We start from the raw sequence: 16,549 nt of genomic DNA on the forward strand, positions 1-16,549 counted from the left end.
ACTATTGCAAAAGGTTTCATCTTACCCCTATTTTTTTTCCAATTCATTGCATAAAAGTCCTGGACTATTTGTCGAAGGCCTCGAACCTCTTTTTACTATGTCCTATTATTTGTACGAAATTTCAGTAACCAACGACGTATGGTGTGTTCATTCATCCCTCTTGCCCCAAATAAACTGTTAATGCTTTGCACACTAGATATACTTTGAACTAGTAAAGCAAAATCACTTTAAATTGTGAGGTCTCCATAGTACACTAACACAATCCTATTGAAGAACACACTGTACTCAGAGAGAGAAAGAGAAAAAAAAAACTGAATTTTAGTGTAGAATCCATGCGAAATTTGGTAGAATTCTGTATCACACAGAAGATTTTCTGTGCCAGGCTACGAACAGGTTTGTTGCTTAGCCACATCCGATCTGTATAGCTGTGAATAGATATAAACCATGTGTGTCGTCTGTTGGCATATGCAGGATACACAAAATCATGGTACCTAGGTAATATACTTTAATGAACCTTATCTGGTTGTGTGCCTACACAATTCAGAGAATCTGCACCATAACACGGATTCTCTAGGAGTGTAGTACTTCTGCCGTGGCAGGAGCAGGGACAAGAAGGTCATAGTTGCCGGAATCTAAGGATTTCAGTTCTATAAAGGAACCAAGAAAGTTCTTCGCTTTTCACACACCACCTTCGAACATCGATATGTCACCTGGCGCTAAGACTACCTGGAAGATCAAAAATAGTCCCCATCAGCATCTACGACCTTCTGCCAACGTTCTGGAGGGCCACGGATTCCATCACGGTAGAACTTCGTGGGCCGTGAAGCGAAGAAGGTATCAAGTGAATTTTGCATCTCTACCAGGGATTTGCACTGGCGTCCTCTAAGTTGATTGTCCAAGAAATGGAACAGGTGATAATCGGACGGTGCAATGTCCGGTGAGTATAGCGGATGCAATAGTGTTTCCCATCCAAGACGTAGAATAGTGCCCCGGGTTATCCTAGTCACGTGGGGTTAGTCGTTGTCATGTGACAGGAGGCTCCTTTGCAACTGAGGAGTGCTGGCTCCAAACATTTGAGTTTTTCTTGAACATGGCTCAACTACTGACAGTACACAGTTGCATTGATGCTCTGATCAGCTGGTAGCAGTTCCCGATGCACGATGCGGCGAGCAGCCCATCGAACACACAGAAGGGCCTTCTTCCTGTGCAGTATTGATTTCGGCTGCGGAACTGGTTCATGGGATGATAACCAATGATGATGGTGCCATGGAGCTTCCTTATAGGACGCACATCTCACCACATATCAATACTCTATCCAGAAATGGCTCGTTCCTCAGACGAGACAGCAAAGAAACACGGGTGTCTGCTCGCGTTGTCTTTTGGTCCGGAGTCAAATTATACGGGACCCATCGACCCAAGATGTAGTACTTCCCAAGTTGATAGAGATGCTTCCGAATGGTTTCTCCACTCACACTGAATTGTACTCCAAGTTCCTCACATGTCTGGCCACTGTTCGCCTCAACTGATGCCTTAAGATCTTCATTTTGGACATCTATTGATCTTCCGGCACGTGATGCGTCTTTGAGTGTTTTGTCACCGTCCTTAAACTTGTTAAACCACCACCGCACTGTCCACATAGTCACGACACACTCAACAAAGGCCTGGCATATCTTCTGCCACGCTGCAGCGGTTGTTGACCCCAGTTTAAACTCATACAGAATACACGCCCTTGTGATGCTCTGTTGAGGTTCCATGTTCACTCTGTCCTTACGCAAGTTCACTGTGTAACCGAACTGCCATAACCAGGTAGTATGTTAGATATACCCCCACCAACAACTGACCTTCGCCTTATTTTCACTTGCATTCAATTCACGGTGTGAGGATATATTGAACACTGATCTCCACACACAAAAAAAGAGAGAACTTTCTGGGTTACCTTTATAAATATGCTCAATTTTTCACACCATGTCTTTCCTGACTGACAGGGTAGGGCCTATTTTCTGAACATGTATGCAGATTATCATGTTATTTGCTTGATCTCGATTCATAAAATACGATGCGTTATTGAGAGTGGTCTCCGACGGAGTAAAATTGGACATTTCAATTGCACAAATATTATACGTATTTTCACTCTTCTTTGGAGTTAAGAAACAAGTAACACACACAAACAATTAAGTTCACTAGTTAGTTTATTAGAGAACTAAATATTAGGCTAATTTAGGATATCTTTAATTTTAATCTCGCATGCAAATAATAAAAAAAAAAAGAACACACAGTTTCATGAAACTTAAGCAGTTTGATGTTTAATTACTAGAATCACAGCAGTAAATTAGATCATATATTTGTTAATTTTTAAACAAAGTACATCTAAAAGTTACTATAATTATTGCTTCTGCATTGATTAATATGTATGCTAATCGATTCATGTGTTACAATATGACTTTAAGTTACAAATTGTTTCTATCATACATCTACGAAGCTTAATACCATTAAGACATCTTTCAATGACTACATGGGCTCGCTGTTGGAATCTCATTTACGCATCTTTTAATGTACAGTTACAGTCTTTAATGAAACGATTGTAAGAGAAAAGTAAGGTTAAAAAAGAGCAACCTTCTAGAAAACAAAATTGTTAATTCAACATTTGGTCCATTTCCTATCGTGCTCTAAAATCTTCTTAGCGAAAATGTGGCTTCTTTGCCAGTCTCTTCTAAGTCCATTACTTTCTTTCTACCTGTTGAAAGAAATAAAAAGAAATACGTAGAATGGTTTGAATTAAATTTGTGGTTTTATAACACAATAAGTTGGCATTTATTTATTTATAATTATTTTTAATCTTTTTTGCTAAAAGTTTAATGTACGAGTTAATGCATTGTTTAAAGCTATGATGTCTAAGTTTATTTCTTAGTCTTGAAACATGTATGTTATATATCTCGTATGATATTCAGTGTTATACAGTAATGAGTGTTATACTATTTACTAGCTTTACCACTGATCTAGTGACTAGTGGATGCGTCTTCGGTACACATGTTTCTGGATTCGATTCGCGGTGGAAGATCATTGAACGCATTACGACAGTTTGGATTTTCCCTTGAACTGTAGGTCCAAATCTCAGCCAAATTTCAGCAAACAAATAATGTTGTACTTCGCTACTATCATCATCATAATCAACCATTGTTTATTCACTGCTGGATAAAGATCTTTTCAATTCTTGTCTTTGACCATCTACCTGCGCTAATTCTTTCTCATCTTACTCCTTGGCTCTTCTTGATTTGCATGAGGATGCTTCCTAGGTTCTTTTCTGTCTCTTAGTATCCAGTCAAGAACTTCTTTTGCTCATCAGTCATCACTTCTCCTTGCAATATGTCGAGCCCATTACCACTTCAATGTCTTGATGTTCATAATAGGATCCGTCACTCTCGTCATCCTTTGATTCATGTAATTGTTTTCATATCTTTGTGAGTCATTCCTAACATACATCTCTCCATTTTTCATTGTTTAGTCTACAGACGGTGAATGTCTTGAAGAGAAAATAAATACTTCAATTTTACGTCCCACGATTATGCCGACCAGGCTAAAGGAGACGGTGATGATGACAAATGAATGCAGTGGTGGAATGACTAAACTGGGCGGAAACGGGAGAACTCCGAGAAAACCCATGAACACAGTGTTTCTCCACCACAAAGCCCACTTGGGCCAAGCTGGGATCGAACTAGGGACCCCATGCACCAGAGGTGGGTATTTGTCTTTTCCACGTCTCCGTTCCATATTTTAAAGCAGACAAGCTACATTCATTGAATATAGTACGTTTTGTACACACCGACATTTAACTTTCAATATGTAGCTGTTCCTTCCAAACATACATCATACTAACATAATACATTAATAATTCTCTAATGTTATCATCCGTCCAATTCCATATTTTAAATTTGAATCCTCGACTTTCTAGCGAGATTATTGAATATCGCTTTAGACTTCTCCATACTTATTTTCAAGCCGACTTGCTTACTCTCCAAATTAAGCTCTATAGTTATTGCGAAAGTTCATTGTAGTAATCAGGTCTAATGTTGTTCGCCTTTCAATATATTTTAGGTTTTCGGTCCTTTGAAAAATCGAATAACTTAAAATCGATATTCGGTTTCGGTCTTAATTTTGCGGGTTTGAAATTGAAACTGGTTTCTCGGTTTTGAAAACCAAACTCGATTTTCAGTTTCAAAGACTGAAACTGATTTTTGGTTTATGAAATTAAACATTTGTTATAAAAGTCGAAATTGAATTTCAGTATTTAATAAAATTGTTTCAAAACCCAGCAACCACTGATGATTTTCGTTGTCTCTCCGTTACAAAAGAACACTTTCACACAAAGAAGTCTGCTCGAATTAGAAGAAACAGTATTCCCTTTGTTTACATTTCTTTAAGATTACCATTCCCCTAGTTTTCGAAACATTCGCTATATAACCAGTGTTCGAAACGAGAGATGTCAAACGTTTGTGTTACTAGCCTATATATTTTGAATATGAATTTTCAAGTGTACCATCAAATTAAAAACTTTACATGTAAAATCTCCCTATGAGAAATACCAGTATAAAAACTAAATAGAAAGAAATGTCGGAGTACCAGTAATACAGAAGTATATGACCCATTTCAAGCATTGCATAAGATACACAATCTCTTCGGGATTCTTGCATAGAACGTATTTCGCTTTCCTCCCCAATCAGCGAGTTAGCAACAGTGAAGAAGGATATACAGGGTGTTTCAAAACAACGCCGACAACGTTTGGGAGGTGATTCCTGACACCAAGATAAGACAAAAAGTATAGACCAACTTGGGTGCACAAACGCTTCCTTTCGGAGTTATAGGCTGCCGAAAGCATGAAAAGTGAACTTTGAAGGCCCATAGCTCCAAAACTATAGGTCCTACCGTAGTCGGATCAAGACTTCACTTAGGAACTAGTATGTGCCCTATCCAAATATCCATGATTCAGAATCCTAAGGTACTCGCGCAACGATTTTTATAAAGGGAGTTTGGTTACTGTCATACAATTTGAAGTACTCCTCTATAAAAATTGTTGCGGAAGTACCACAGGATTCTGAAACATAGATATTTGGATTGTTGGATATTTGGAAAGTTGATTTCCTTGTCAAAAGCCATAACTACGAGTTCCCTTCAATTGATTTATACAGGTCCATGTTGTTCCCCAATTTTTTCTGGGGGTGGGTGAACCTCTTTTTCTTGGAGATCCTAGCTCTCTCTTTCTCAGAGCTATATATAAAAAAAGTCAGCCTACTAGATATTTTGATTTCAACAAAGACTTATTACACTTCTACTGGTACTTACTGACGCGTTTTCGGGAAATTCGCGTTCCTTTAGTTCGCCTGAAGCCTTGTGGAAGAAAACACGCTGTGCGCTTTGAAGCCACAAAAACATCGTCAAGTTTCAAGAAACTTCTTAGTAAGTAGTCTCCTATTCTCTTTGCTTTGTAGACATAGATCTTTAATATACGTTTCCGTCACGTAGGACTTTAGCTCATTGCAAATGATGAAGAACATATATTTCCTTTCATTGTAGAAGTTTAGTAACAAATAACTAAAATAGTATAATGCAGACAATACCGCCATACACTTTTGTTGGCAATATCGCCAACGGACATTGCAGTCACCTGGATGCACCTGCACTTGAATTGGCTGTCAAGTTTGATATTGTGATGCTCTGTCTTCTCTCTCATTGCAGCCTCGAACTGCAACCACTTGATGTGAGCTGTTTCAAATCCCTCAACGTAGCATGGAATGAAACCACAGACACGTTTTGACGAATGTATCCTGGGAAGTCATTAAGCAAGCAACAGAGTCCTATACTTTTTGCTCGAGTATGGTACAGAGCTGCAACTCCTGAAAATGCTATTTAAAATGTACTAGTATGTATATATTTTGTAAATCCTGATATTTGGAAGTGACGATATTATGTTTAGATGCTTACAATATCGCTATTTTGTCTATTGTAACAAAAGCATTAACAAACTGTAGCCTGTTTCTCATATTGAAAATTCAGCTGGTGGAGGTCCTAGGTAGTTGTAGTAAAATTTATTTTTTCTCTTGTTGAAGATCAATGAAATATTTCCAATATTCCGAATTGGTGGCGATATTCACATCAGTTACCCTAAACTACATGTCACACTCCATGGATATTTTATATGACTAATGTTTTATAATAATTTGATGCTTTTCCCATTATAAGGTACCTAATTTTTTAAATGTACAATTTCATTCCCGTCCGAAGATGGGCGGGCCGTAGAAGATAACGCCTTCTCTGCGGCCATGAACAATTATTTATTGGTAGTATCGTTGGGAGATGGGTATCAGGATTTATTTATTTATTGGTATATTTATTTGATTAAGCATACAGAACAACGTAACCTGAGCATGGTATGTAATTTATATGATGAAATGAAATGCAGTAACACAACACAAGGATATATATATGATGCTGGTTGCGACAAAGGTGTTAATCTTCTATTCCAGAACTACTCAGAGCGGGTTTAAACACTAGGAGCCCTGTTAATAAGAAAACAAAGGAGTTTATTGATGAAATTATGAGCAATGGATGTATGGATGGTTACGTGTTGTTTGCCACGGTGTTGCTTGCCACGACTCGATTTTGGTGTTGTTTGCCACGATTTTGCCACAGTATTTGCATTCCGATCTTATCATATCTCATTATCGTGAAGATTTACACAACCTGGAGTAAAAAGAAGGGTTGCCAGGCACTTCTGTTTTGATCTCCTGGAATAAGTGGTAAATTTTCTCAGTTCCAGTTAATGATACCAGTCTACAGTTCTCAACTTCAGATGGATTACTTTCTTTTATCAATTTGGCGGATCTTGCTAATCTTCCAAGTTTATGAAACATTTGTGTTCTTAACGTAGGATTGTATATACATATAAACCAATGATTTGATCAATGCCTTGCCACAGCCTATAAACAGGTATTAAATCAAATTGGGGATTTTGATGGTATCAATTTCCTATTTGCTTTTACATAATCCTCTTCAGATACAAAATTTATATTCAAGCATTGAGACACATGTAAGTTCATCGAATCGCGTGTATTATAATTAGCGGGATAATGAGAATAAACACTTTTAAAGTATTCAGAATTAGCAATTAAATTGTTGGTATCTGGAGATTGATCTTGGTATGTTATATGACTAGTAGTGGTCTAAACCAACTAACTAACTCTATGCCCTATGGAACCCCGAGGTTCAATGCCGCGTTCACAAAAGTTCTCCACTGACTTCTATCCTTAGTCAACTGGATCCAGTTTCTACTTTGTATTCCTATTTCAGCGAAATTCATCTTAATAATGTCTTTCCATCTGCGTCTAGGTCTTCGTAATGGTCGTTTGCCGATTTCTCTTCCAGCTAAGACTACTTTCTTCCATCCTTGCTACATGTCCTGCCCACCTGAGCCTCCTAAACTTGATGACCCTGATAATGTTCGGCAAGGCGTATAAATTATGTAGTTCTTCGTTATGAAGTTTCCGCCATTTTCAATTCCAGTTCGTCTTGGGTCCAAACAGGATCTTGTTCTCAAATACTTTCAGGCTATCTTCTTCCCTCAGAGTAAGCGACCATGTTTCGCAACCATACAGAACAACAGACATGATTATCGATATATTTTAAGCTCCAAATTCCTCGACAGAATTCACGACGACAAGAATTTTTGAACTGAATAGTAACACGAATTCCCTGTTTTTAGTCCATATTTAATTTTTTCGTGAATATAATTTTCTTCTGTTAATATCGATCCTAGATATATGAAAGTATCCACTTTATCAAAAGTATTGTTTGATATTTTAACGCATCCATAATTTGTTGCATTACAATCTTGACGAACTTCCATACATTTAGTTTTCTCTGCATTTTCTTCTACACCCATGTCCCTGCAAGCGTTTAATAAGATCTCTGCATTTCTTTCTATTGTTCTCCTATCATCCCCTATTAAATTTACATCAGCAGCATACTCTAAAACTGGAAAAAGGGGGGTCGTTGCCACAGCAACCACTGTTGCCATAACAACGAATCCTGTCACCACTCGTCAATCTAAAACTGATTGAGAAAAAAGGAAGCTGCAACAAATGTGATGCACAGAATAAGTCGTGAGTGGGAACCCTTCACCCCTGGTGGGGATGTTCATGAAGCTATCAGCTTATGCCTAATTATATCGGAATATAATTTCCATTTCTTAATTTCTTAATTTCGAACATACTAGGTTCGATCGAAAAGAGAAAACCTTTTATCGGACTTCTAAAGAAAATAAAATCAAATAAATACATGACCGTGTTTATTACATATAGAATTCCCAGTCACGACCCCCCTTTCAGTTTTATTAAAAATAGAAGAAGAAGATGAAGAAAGGAAGAGGAAGATAGAAGAGGAAAGAGGTAAAGTAAGAAGGTGATAAAGAGGAAACTGTTACTGGATATTTTGAGGAATATGGTAAAGGAAAGTGAATAAATATCTAATTGTGATCATTTCCAATAGCTATTGGGTGAATGTCTGGTATTAGGGTGATCAAAGGTAGACACATGTTAACCCATACATCCCCGATCTAGATCCATTTGACCCCAACTACCGAATTATCCCAATCTAGCTCGGAGATAGATGAGAAAGTTTAATTTTACCGTTTATTCAATATTTCCAGAAGTTTTAGACTAATATTCAATATTTGAAAAATGAACGACGCAGTTGATGGCATGTTAGAAACGACCACAGAAAAAAAAAAATCAGAGTATCACATATGTGTCGAAGATTTTGACTTTCACAGTTCTCTCATGATGATCATTCGTTCAGGCTACTTCAGTCCTTTTTACTTCCTTCATAGAGCCAACTTAAGTTAGTATTAACATTCAATGAGTTCAATTGATAACTACCAATAATTATAATAAATTACACATGTATGACAAGATAATTGGTGCACTTAATACTAAACCTACATTTCACTCACACACACATTCATACAGGACAATGTATACTTCGGGTTGTATTTGGTTGAATTAAACTAACCTAACTACATTGCTATAGACATTTATTACATTTCAATAGAAGAAGATTTAGTTTGACATAACAAAAAAAAAAAATTTAATACATGAAAAGAATGTTTCATAAACATGCACAGAAATTCGCTACTTGCAACAAGATCAAATAACACATTTCCCTTTTATATATATATATTAAAAGTTGAATTACATGAAAAAGAATTAAACCAAAGACGAAACAAGAAAAAAGAAGAAAAAAAAACTTCAAGGGTCAAGATATATTTAAAATTCAATGCAATGAATACATATCGTTGCAGGCAAAAGAGAAAAAATAATTGGTTAATCATTCAAAAAAAAAAACACTTTAGTAATATTTTATTGAGTCTTTGTCTCAATAGGAGACATATCGACAGTTTTATGAGTCTTCGTTTTTACGTCGATAATAGCTCCTTTTTTTTTCTTTTAACTCTCTTTAGGCACTGTGGTTTGTGTCCATGAGAGTATTCAATTGGTTTTGTTTTAACTATAGACAACTAATTGCTTCATATCACATATATGTTTATATTTTTCATTTTGTCACTCGACGCACTTGATCTAAAATTTCAAAGTTTGTTAATATTAAAGAAAAATTATCAAATCCAGTCACAGATATTGGGAACATATTTCCATATTCCGGTATTCACATTAACTTATTAAACAGATTTCAGTTCGTTGAATTTAAGATCACTAATTTTTTTCCTAGTATAAATCTTGTAGTCAAAAGATTCTAAATATTGAATAGTTTGGTTTCCAATCGTAGGGGAAGGATTTGTTTCATGGTTTACTAATGGAAAGATTCGTTGGAGGGGCGCACTGTTTCGTAGGTTGCTAGTTTCACTCGCAAAGTAAATTTGGGTAAGGATTAGGGTTATTCTTATTTATCTTACGACCCGCTACTTGTTTTATTCACATGCAGTAGTTAACATTATATTCCACTTTAATAGTTACAAAAATTAATAACAACTCAACAAAAAGTAATTTATGACAATTTACGCGGGAATACTATATATCACAAATAGTTAGTTAATACCGGGTGTCTAAAATCTATGGCAACCTAACAAGACCAGGGTAAATATCGAGCCCATTACATACATACTCGTATATATATATATATGTATTCATATTAATCAATACAATAAATTTCACTTTAATATCTATCTTAATATTTCATCGACGTTTAAATTCTACATCACCGTTCATATTCGACAAGTATTCATATTTTATAAATATTTATATTTATTTGGCTCAAAGACAAAACAAAAACCCTGACTATCAACATTCACTTTTTTCCTTCATAAGGTTGCAACATTGTATTTCATATGAATAAACCCGATAATCAATAATCATTTTCAATTTACTAAAGATCCGCGTATATATACCAAAAAAAAAATAGCTGGTGTTATTTAATGAGTTGACATAAGAGGTGGAAAATGCAACAAATAGAGCAGGCACGTAACTTTTAAAACTATGTAAGTACATATATATATGTATATACAAAAAAAATCAATGTTATTCGAAACTAGTGGGCCCAAACTATTAATACATACACACTATATGACCAATCAATAGAAATAAAAACCAGAAATCAGTTGTCAATGGATATAATTTGTATGATCCATGAATAACAAATGTTTCTAGGAATCCGAAAGCATAGTGTACCTTCCCGTCAATTTCTCCCGTGGTGGATTGAATATCGCGAAAATGGTCCCGAGATGTACTGCAATACCTCCACGAATTGCATCCCTCGATGTCTCAGTTAGTACATACGATCGAAATAAGTGATATGGAATATTGTACATTTTCATGAGTTTCAGAAACCAGGGGGGGGGGAAGGTTGAAAAAGTAAAAAAAAAAATCTCGAAGTAATGAAGACAGAGAGAGATAGAGAAGAAGGAAGACGAAGAATAGTGGCGCCAAAGACTTAAGTGAGAAATAACTAACGCTACAAAGACAGAAGTCGAATTTCTATCTCGACAAATCCATAGCCAAAATATTCTTAACATGCCAAAAGGGTGGTCTACTCAAATACGTAGACTCAAGGAACGCCCTGCTGCCAAGGATGCAAGTTCTGTGTCCATCAGATCCCAATCCCACAAGTATTTGGTTGTAAGATTGAAATCCGATCCCCGTATCCGGCCCAAACCAGCAGGTTCCCGGAAATCGTCCGGAAGTTTAGGGTAGGCGTTGATTTAGAATTTCAAAAAAAAAAATCATCCGACCTCTTGGAAACTAGAAGATTCCAGAATAGTAATGAAATTAGAGTAATAGCTAAGATATCCCTAATGAGAATTTGCCAAAATAAAAAAAAAACATTAAATAAACTGAATTTTGGATCGGTGATTTCAATTACCAAAACATCACCGATGGCTACCCAGCGCAGACATGCCACCGTCTGGGACGTCGTTAATTTCCCTCATCTAATTAAACTAAGAAAAGACATGAAAATACTTAAGGGGACTAGGGGTCGACGTCCGGGTACGCTAATTAACATGCATATTAATTTAGTAGCAGTTAATTTAATCGGATAGTCCGAACTGAGTTATATGAACACTGCACAATAAATAAATAAGGTAAGCAACGAAAAAAAAAATCTCGGAGAGGCAATGAATGCTAAAGGTACAAATGACCGAAACCTGTACTTTTCGATGATCACAGGATATAGCAGTTGGTTTTCTTAATTATCATTTCTGTCAACCTTTAGAAGTAATTCCCACATGATGCTACTCTATCTATTGAAAGGCTTAAGATCTGGGGCTGTTGTTAGGAGGTACATAAATGCAAAGTAACACACAATTCCCAACTATAATTTACTATCCAAGTAGCAAACTCGGTTGGATGAATGCACTGGTGTGGAAGTCAAAACGCGAGAGATTTTTTTTTCTTTCTTTCTTCGTAAACATATTCATATTTTCACTATATAAAATTCACTAGGCCTATCCATTTAAATATAGGGGTCATCATTTCATTCATATTATATATCATATTATTAACATATCATTACATTCATTCATTATCTACTAATTTTCGCACGAAGTAATATTTTATAAACACCCTATTTCGTACATTTTACACGCAGGCCATACACATATTTACATTACGCAGTAATAAATATATATATATATATAACTATCACAATCTATCACGCTCAAACCACCACACGATCACATTCATCGAACCACGTACTCTTTATTTCGAAGCACCCAAATTGTATTTACCTTGCAGGTTTAAAAAAAAAATCATACATGTATTTACGGAAAGTTAAATTGTCAACGATTAATCTATTTCTGATTTGTTGATAAAACTGAAGCAACAATGGAATTTTCTACAGCCACGGGAAAAGAGAATTTAATACTACATTTTCAAACAAACAGTAACAGCATATGGGCTTTACTTCTATTAAGAAAATAGGTGTTCTTTATTTCAGCGGATTATTCATTAACTACTGGACCTAGCAAGCTGAAATTTTCAGTACAGTAAGATCTCATGCTATTTTATACGAAGGTATACTCATCCGAACCGAAAACCATGTCCACGGGAAGTAATTTGAGAATAACTGTCCAAAATCAAACAATCTAAATCACTAAGTCATGCGATGTCGTACTGTCAACAAACAATTGACTACCGAAAACTGACGCTATAGCGCTGTAGTGGAGGCATAATTTACCGTGTACTGAAATGTATACTTGTACTCATTAATCAGAAATTTAATATTTACTCTGGTTTATTTATGTTAGAAAAATGGTACTAAATTAAAGCATATTTATACACTGTCCAAATCGAAAATTCACACACTCACACAAAACTACTAACTACATACACCACTGTTAGTACTATACATAAAGACAACTAACTAAACTAAACATGCACCATTTAGTTACATGCATGTTGACGAAAATAACCTAACACATTAAATTTAAAATACATTACTCCCTCGTCGATATATACAGTCGGCTCTATTTAATTTAAAGGGGGTCAAAAATGAGAAAAGTAACACTAGGTCTAATTGACCTGACCAATTGTTTACATAATGATTGCCAAAAATTGATGCCCTGGGGGCACCTTAACGAGGTTTATGGAGGGACCCTTCCCCTAAAAGGGGAAAAGGCCCTAAAACGAACAATAACTAACCCATTCCCCCGCTAGAACCGGTTCAATTTGGAAAAGGGGATAGGAGCCCTTTTAGGCTAACTTAAGCTGCCATTATGATTATTCACTTTACAACCATCAAACCTACGTACATGCGATTACTGAATAAATAATAAAAAGTCACTTCTACTTAATACACGAACAACATGCACTAACAGGTCGTAATTTCCCTAATCCCTACTTGAGTTTGAAATAAAAAAAAAGTAAAGTCACTCTTTCACTGTTGACTATTCTCAATAGGCAGCAAACATGGCTTCCTAGTAAACAGAACTGGAATTTGTTATTTCACTGAATTGCAGCTTCTTTACCAAAATTTGTGGATTTTCCGGGCTCCTATTCCGTTGTAAATCTTTAACTATTGAATTACATTATATGTTACCTTAGTTGTCCTTGGAAATTGGAATTCTTCCCGAAAAATATGTAGCACAAAATTCACAAGCTGCTCCTTGTAAGGTGTCTTCGATTGTTCTGATAATATTGCGCCGAAAAAGCCAGAGGTAGGAGAATTCCTCCAATCAGAACGAAAACTTTAGCCGCGGAAATTACAAAGCAAATAGAAATTTGGCAAATCCAGATATAACCGGATCTGAAAGTGACTATGGACTAGTGAGAGGGGGTGAGGGAAAGATTAGGTACCTGGCCAAAATCTACATTGGTCTGAAATTAAGGAAATTTATATCCAATAACGGAACTATGTTTCGGTATGACGTCAGAATGGTAAACCTTGTAACTATTCAAATTATATATCCGGAAATGGAATTTACACTTAATCAAAATATAAATAAATATATTATACAGTGGGAATATGGTTACTAACGAAACCTTTGGGTTCATTATATTTAATTCGAAGTAGAGAGAGTAAATAAATTGTGTAACTAAACCGAAATTGAATTAAAAAAAAAAAATTACTAGGTACAGGGTGCGTAAAAAAAAAGAAAATTGCCATTACTTTCAACTGTAATGGTATATTACAACTCTATAACCTGGTGAACACATTCAACTCAAGGCCCTGGGTACTATCTTTGATTTTCCTTATAGCATATTCCAGAACAAAGTTGAATAATAATGGCGGCAACGTATCTCCTTGTTTCAGGCCATTCTCGACGTGAAAGCTCGTGGACAAAAATTTTCCTACCCGGACTTTACTTTGGGATTTACTTGAACATATCTTAATTAAAATAGTTAGCTTTTTCGGCATTCCAAATTCTGTAAGAGTGTTATACAATATTTCTCTCCTAAACAAGTCGTAAACTTTTCTAAGATCAATAAATAGTTGATGTACCGGGGTATTGTACAACTCCCACTTTTTTTCTGGTATTTGTCGAATGGTAAATATTTGGTCGATAGTTGATCGATTTCGTCTAAATCCGCACTGATAATGGCCAACAATTTCATCTGCGTACGAGGTCAATTTTGCTAATAGAATGTTTGAAAGGATTTTATAGGATGTTGACAGAAGAGAGATGCCTTAATAATTATTAGTCAGTTTTGTCACCTTTCTTGTGAATTGAAACAATAATTGATTCTTTCCACTCTTGTGGCAATTCTTCCTTGTTCCAGATCAGGAAAAATGAGTTTTGTGTATCTCGTTCCACAATTTTTCGCCTCCAGTTAAAATTAATTCAGTCGGAATTTCGTCTACACCCGGAGATTTGTGTTTCTTTAATTTCTTTATAGCGATTTCTACTTCTACTCGGTTAGGTTCTGCAATATACGATTCTGCGGTGTGTATTTCCTTTTCTCCATGCATATTAGTTTTTGACTGCGAGTTAAGTAAAACATCAAAGAAATTTTTCCATCTATTTAAGATGCTATCTGTATCAGTGAGAACTGTTTTAATATATAAACGCGAAGTTGATAGAGTTTCTTAAATTCGTTGATCCCTTATACATGTCCCGAATGTTTTTATTTTGACTATTATCTTCAAGTTCCTTAATTTTAGCTCTCAAAAAATCGCGTTTCTTTGTTCTAAATGTTTTGGAAGCTTCCCATCTGATATTGTTTCATTCGAATTTTGTAGCCAACGTAATTTTGTCTGTTTTCTCTTCTCCGCTAGTTGAATGCATTCCTGGTCGAACCATGGTTTGTTCCTACGTATTTCCACATGTCCCAATTTTTCGTTTGCTGAAATTTTAATGCTATCTCTAATTTCGACTCAAGTATCCCCAACACTAGTGCACTCTGAATCTTCTAAAACCGAGAATCTATTCTAAACTTCAATTTTATATTCCTCTCTTACCTGGCTCTCTTCTAATTTTTTAAAATTAAATCTCTCCGTTTTCAGACATTGAATACTTCCTTTATTCAATGATAATCTCTATCTTATTATTGCTGCTACTAGGTAGTGATCAGCTCCTCAACTCATCCTCTAAACGACCGAACATCAATTATGCTAGATTGTCTTTTTGTATCTACTAAAACGTGATGAATTTGATTATATGTTTTTCCATCTGTAGAGGTACAATTATATTTATGAATGTCGAGATGTGTAAATTTTGTACTTTTCACGATAAGGTTTTCGAATGTTGCAAAGTTCATGAGTCTAACACCGTTGTCATTACTTTTCTTATGCAGACTTTCGTTCCCTATAATCGGTTTGAAAGTTATATGACTCGTTGTTAATTTATTTTCTTTTTTGTTGTTAATAAAATTCCAAATGCTTTGCAGGCTCGTATTTATCATATTTTCAGTTTGGAAAATATGCATGTGCCTTATCCATAATACTTTTTAAAAACTTTTCTACGCAATTCATAAAATTCGTTTAAATTATAATATGAGTGCATTTTTCATTTTATATAATATTATTTCTGTTTTAAAGTATTCTGTAGTAAACCACAATGGATATGAATGTTTCTTATGTAATGTCTTCTTGGAAACTTACGTGTGAATGATACTATTAAAAATATAAAAATATTCCAAAACATCACTAACGTCCTTATGTACATTTAGTATATTCCAGTTTCCCCTCTGTAAACCCTTGTATTAATTACAAAATCTTCTTTCCTATAATTATATGTAGTATTCGGACTACAATTGATATTCTTAAACCTGTTTCGTGATATAAAATTGACAATTCAGAGAAGGATGATGTTTATCTTCTTTACGAAAGGACACATATTACGACTTACTGTAATCCCATTCTTTACATTACATAAAATTAAATCCAAAGTTTTATCGTAATCGTTTTATAGAATTGTATGATTTTAAATTATATAGTGAAAAAATTGGATAATGAGATGCAGAAAGATTACTTTTCATAAGATTATAAGATAAATCTTTAATTGACGGAATATTGAAGGCAAGTCATATCAGGCACGTAGCCATGGGGGGTC

This window comes from Thermobia domestica, chromosome 10 (genome assembly GCF_964235325.1).
Source record: "Thermobia domestica chromosome 10, izTheDome1.hap1.1, whole genome shotgun sequence".
Taxonomy (NCBI): domain Eukaryota; kingdom Metazoa; phylum Arthropoda; class Insecta; order Zygentoma; family Lepismatidae; genus Thermobia; species Thermobia domestica.